General features: G+C 36.6%; 1 protein-coding gene across 1 annotated transcript in view; it reads left to right on the top strand.

Annotated features, from left to right (window-relative positions):
• Positions 1-4977: 4977 nt before the first annotated feature.
• Positions 4978-6000, top strand: part of B3GALT1 (beta-1,3-galactosyltransferase 1) — a 64238-nt gene continuing 63215 nt past the window's right edge. The window contains exon 1 of the mRNA XM_009274884.2: positions 4978-5164. The gene's annotated coding sequence lies outside the window, so the exon portion shown is untranslated. The remainder of the gene's footprint in view (positions 5165-6000) is intronic.

Here is a 6000-nt window from a genome sequence, read left to right as displayed (position 1 = left end):
GGCTTCTTTACCAGTGTGGAAAGAACAGTTAAATTAATAAGGGCAAATAAGGACCTTCTAGTATACTGAAAGCTTCCATTTTCTTTATAGAAGATGAGATTCGTGTTCATGTCTAAACATTTTACAGACCACTACACATAGTTTGTTACACATGCAGTAACATAAACTTACTGCTAGAAGAACTAAAGCCACATATATACTGTTTCAGGTGGCTATGGAAGAAACTGGCATCAGTTCCTAGGGCAGTTAATGAGCAGCAGCTCATACCCGCAGTGCTCAGACCTAGCAGGAATAGATTTGCCATGTTCTTACTGCATAGATATACGGACCAAAATCCTCTGCATCTCATAGGGCAATTTAAACCACACAATTTTATTGATTTTACCACAACTTGTCCTGAAGGCATCTAGCTGGTTTGCTTGGGAAAGAAGCCTACATGTCAACAGGATATATGAGGTGCGGGGGATGACAGAATCAGTCTGGAACAAAAGAAGTCAGACAGATTGACAGACAGGTGTTATCTTCAGAAGACCTTTCTCTTTCTTAGTCCCAACCCTTTTACACTTGCGCTTTGTGTTTTCTTGCTATGTGCTCCTCTGTTTTTTTGCTATCCTATTTCTTCAAGTTTTATTTCTAAGAATCACTGTTGTCTCTCCAATTTTTAAGTTCCTTCATACCTTCATTCGCTCTTTTCTTCATCATATTCCTTGCTATATTTTTCCTGTTTATCTACGTTTATTTTTCATTGTATGGTCCTAACCACCTCCCCTCAGCTTGTCCCTACATTCACTCAAGCCCTTGCCAACTGATCTAAACTGGCTTTAGTCATGGCTTGAAAATGTTAAAACCTGCCTCAAGCAGGTTTATACTTCCTTCTTCCCCATCACAAAGAAGAGGTTGCAATTTCAATAAGAACACTCAGTATCAGAAGAAAAAATGCTAACCCAGGGCCTTTTTTTTTTTTTTTTTTAAGGTTTTGGAATAAGTAATTAAGACTAGTAGGTGAGAATCCCCAAAGATACAAGCAGAAATGGTGTTAACAACCACCAGTTACACTGAGCTTTAAGTTTCTTTTTTGATCTACTACTTAACAGTGAAACAGCAAAGCACAGCCCAAGGTTCTTACTAATCACTAATTCAAGCTTTGAAATTAAGCGAAGACACATTCAGAACAATTCAGTAGCAGCATTTTTGTGCAAGGACGCACACGAGGTGAAAAGAAAGTGTTATTTACAGACCGTTCAATTCATCTGTGGTGGAAAGAACACTAACTTTTTTTTTTTTTTGTACTACAATACCTAGTATTCTGTAATTACTTTCTACCAGTAAAAGTATTAGGGCATTCTGACTTGCTGGCTAGCATGGTTCTGGTGGGGAGGGTGGCTGAAACACACACCCCCTGTAGCCAGTCACACCTGGATTGAGGCACACAAAGTTGAGGTGGGGATTCTGAACTCCCAGACCCCCCAAACTCTTCCTGGCATATTGTTTTACCAATTATACAGATTATACTATTGTCTTCATAATCCAATATTTTATGTTGTTGAAGTGAAACAAGACTGAAGTAACTCATTTGAAAGGTTTTTCATTATCTGAAATAATGATACCTACATTTTAAACTTAAGATGCTAATTTCATACACAGAATGGAATCTGGAGTTTGGTTGATCTTAGTAACTGAACTAATCTATTAGACTAATTCATACATATTGCATATACATGGAGAACAAAATACACTTCTTTCAACTTGCAGCTTAGATGATGAAGTTCAACTCATTTGCAAATGATTGGCTGACTGACAAAAATACAGGAAGGAACAATTCCTTGGTAAGAGTAATTTTCTATATGGGAATCTTGCTGGATACTCAGCTCTTGACAGATGCTCCAAAAGCAGCGAATATACTGGGCATTTATTCCCATTTGTACTTGTACAGAAGACTGTGACCTTTCTTTTGACATGTATGCCCCACAGCTGTTTGACAGTCATCTTATATTGCCTTAATAAGCCAGTATGTATGGACTCTCTCTCCAAGCAGAACAGTGGAACCAAAACCAGAGGGATGATAGCTCAAGGAAGCGTTTAAACTCGCGTACCGTCTTTTGTAGTGGGTAGAAACAAGACCAAGCACTTGAGTTTCAACCACTTTAGAGAGATTTCCTCTTTGTTGCAACTTAGATTAGCCTTAGCACTTGGGTAACTATCTTCAGTGCCTAATAGATGAGGACTGCCGGGAGATTTTTAACAAAGAGCCCTCTTCTCTGCAGTGCATACATGTTCTTTCTCTCTCCACATCAGGGCAAGAAGCCCCAGATTTAGTGATGAGCAAGAGCCTTGTACAAGATTACTCTTTTCTAAAAGCATTCCTCTAGGGAATTAAAAGTGATCAAGCAGTTTGAGAAAGGGCAATCTCAGTCTGGGCTGCATACAAATCAAATATATAAACGAAGTTGCACATCACTTAGACTTACTGCTGATAAGTATTGATGGCAGCATGGCCTTTTCTCTTTCCTTGGACCACCTTCTCTTCAAGTCTAACTTATATAGATCAAAATAATTACACTGCTCTTCCATACTAGTATCAAGATGTTCCTGACACTACATGCTGCCAGGTTTCAATGGGCTGAAGGGTTATCTATTAGGGCAGACTTACCAGTGGCCATTACTTTTAATAAGTATTTAAGAGTGACTACTTTGTGTGTTGCAAGCTTGTTTGTCTTCAAAAGAACTGTAGTAGTAAATAGTAAATTCCAGTCTGAGTTTAATTTCCAAAGCAATTCTATGCTTTCAAAATGATTAAGTTACAATTCCTTACCATCTTTAAACTACAAAAATCGGAAAGAGTTGCTCACTGTTTTGAGCCTGGTTAAAATTTTAAACTCTTTCAGATAGATGGCTTAAGAAAGCAGTATAGTTTATCTCCTACCTGCTTAAAGGAAACATTATTTCATATCTGTTTTTTTCCAAACTCAGACTGGAAAAAGAGTGATTGGTGGGGGAGGGGAAGAAGCTCAATGACTATACAGATATGGAATTTTGTAAGAAGTCCCAGGGGAAAAAATAGTCATGGCAATTGTATTAATGTTTCTGCAACTCAAAAAATATAAGTGGGGTTGTATTAATGTTTCTGCAACTCAAAAAATTTTAGTGGGGAAAAAAAAAAAGAAAACTAGTATATTTGCATCTGCATAAATAGAGCCATTCTCAAACTGGATTCAGATCACTAATGTTTTCTAATTGAAGGAAACCAAACAATGATTTCTTTTCCACTTCAGTTATGAAACCAAGCCAAACCATCTTCCTTCCTATTTATCCCACCACACCTCCTCTGAACTATTTGCCTGATTCATAGGCTACATCCCAATCCCACAGAGTTTTGTTTAAGGGTGGGAGGAGAAGATGATGAGTTTTGAATGGGATTTGTTTATGGCTGAAGACTGTAACCCAGCCTCTAGCACTCATGACAGCCAGCGCTGCAATGCTCACCTTGAATGAGATAATATAGGGAAGGTAATCTACAATCAGCTAACAAAGCTAAAAAATTAAGGTTTTGCCACGTTAAGCTCTAAATTGCATTTAATAGATTGAGGGATAAAGTCTAACCAATCTTTTTTCATATGAAGACAAAACATCATATTTGTTTTATGTTTTATTAAAAAAGTAGTGAGCCTAAACCCTAAAATGAATGTTTTTAATTAGAAAATTATTTTGAAAAATTTAAGAAAATTGTAAATTTTTAATTCAAACTATTCATAGGAAAATTTAAAAGGAACTGGGATAAAAATCTGACAGAAAGCCAATTCCAAGATATTTGAGTTACAGACTTTTTCATACTTTTGCCTTTGCTGCACCAAAATATAGTGGCTATTCATGCAGTGCCTCTATGCAAGAAAACTTCCTGATATAAATTCAACAAGAACGAGAGCAATTACATATTCTGACCTATATTTCTTAATCTCTCAAATATTTTGAATACAAGGGTGATTTCTATTTGTATTCTACAATTTTGAAAGTCCACTAATTGCAAGACATTCTAAAATAAATGTAAATTGTCTGGATGGGCACCATCCAATTTCTAATGGACAGGTGTTCATATAAAAATTCAAGAGTATCAACAACAAGCTGGAAGTTACTGGTAGGGTGAGGGGTGTTAAGAAATTATTTGGCTCACAGCTGAACTCCCTATTTAACCACAGGGATGATCAAATTAAGTCAAGGTCAAGTATGTGACAGAGCAGCTGTGCCATGCAGCAGATAAGGACTGCTGGTGTATATATATAGTAAATTTGTTTGATTTTTCTAATCCACCATTCGTGTCTTGCAATTCAGGCTGCTGCAGGACAGAAAGTGGCCTCCTGCACTCTCAGCCTTTACTTTGGGCTCTTCCAGGTTCAGCTCCTTCCCAGACTGCTTGAAGCCTTCGTGGTGGAGCAGCCCCTGAGCACTCACTGCATCACTTCAGTAGCCCACCTCTGGTCTACAAGGAAAGCTTTACAGCTGTCCAATATGGCAGAATAACCAACGAATCTTCCCCCCACTGAATAAGAGAGATGTTTAAATCTCCCTAACAGAATGAAATGACTGGAGGCAAGGTTCTTGCCCACAGAAAATTTTACTCTCACATGTAGCTCATCTAGAACTGTTATTAATCACACAAATATATGCTTTCAACATAGAGTGGTTTTGGGCCCTGTAATGCTTTGGCTTCATAATCTATGGGTTTCCTCTTTCAGTAAATGAAAATAAATTGATTTATGGAAGTTTATGCACAGGTACTGAAAACGGTGGCTGTAATTTTTTGGTACCCATCTGTCCTCCTGTTACTCCATCTGTTTCCTTCACTCATTGCACTGGAATCCTGCTTCACAAAATGGAATCCAAACTCTTTCGTGTAGCACAGTGTAAGTTACCTAGTTACCCAGCTGAAAGACATTTTCAAAATAAATCACACTCCTTGTACTCTGTAGAAGGCAACAGACATCGATTTTGTTGTTAGTATATGTCTGAGCAATCCTTCCTTCCACAAAATATACAACTGTCAGTAAATTTCCTCTAATTTCAGATTGTGCACTTCAAAATAATACTGTAAAGGCTCATAATTTTAATCAGTTATTGATTACACCTTGGGGACTTTCCACCAATTCCACTTGATGCTGCTTTTAAAATGGTAAGTACCTACATAACTGTATGATATTATAAACTGGTTTAGATTTTTATAGCTAATACAACAGTATAAATGCACAGTATTATATGATCTCATTGGACAGCATAGCTTTTATTAAACTGTGTTGACTGACTCTTTTATTCTTTAACAGTTCTTTGGCCTGTTAATGATTAAAGATTTTGATTTGACTCTTTACGCTAAATTTAAGTGTTTAACAGGAAAAGAAAACCTAAGAAAGCCTTTCCCCCTTCACAATCCAAGATGGAAGATACAATATAAAGGCTGAAATTAATTTTTTGAAAAATTTTGCGTAGCACAAATACAAAAGCCTCTAGTAAAAAAATTTGTTCTATGGAAAACTATAAACAAAGGATATTTCCATTATTATCTCATTTTTAAGGCAGTGTGGTAAGTGAGGTCACTTGAAGGTCAACAGGGGGGTTGCTGTTGCTCTATAGAAGGGCTCACACTTTAAATATAAGTTTCTCAGTATTCATGGTGTCTTTTTTTTCTATGCTAACACAGTATCTAGAATACCTACATGCCTTAAAATACTTTGCTTTATGCATTTACCACTTCATTATTAACTTCATATTAAAAGGGAATAGTTACATTTTATTTGCAGCTACAAAGGACTTTTGACTGATACTGAATTTATATAGAATAGAATATACAAGAATACTAGGAGACAGAATACAGTTCACAGGAACATGCATTTAAACACACAACTTTGTGACTAGGGTGATAGTAACTCTACTCATCACTTTTTTTTTTAATCCCACGTTATTTTACAAAATTTCAGTAGCATAACTGCCTGTAAGAATTTTATTGAGTCAAAA

This window comes from Aptenodytes forsteri, unplaced genomic scaffold, assembly GCF_000699145.1.
Source record: "Aptenodytes forsteri isolate BGI_AS27 unplaced genomic scaffold, ASM69914v1 Scaffold255, whole genome shotgun sequence".
NCBI lineage: Eukaryota > Metazoa > Chordata > Aves > Sphenisciformes > Spheniscidae > Aptenodytes > Aptenodytes forsteri.
The sequence above is the reverse complement of the archived record's forward strand: the minus strand, read 5'-3'. Positions and strand labels throughout refer to the sequence as shown.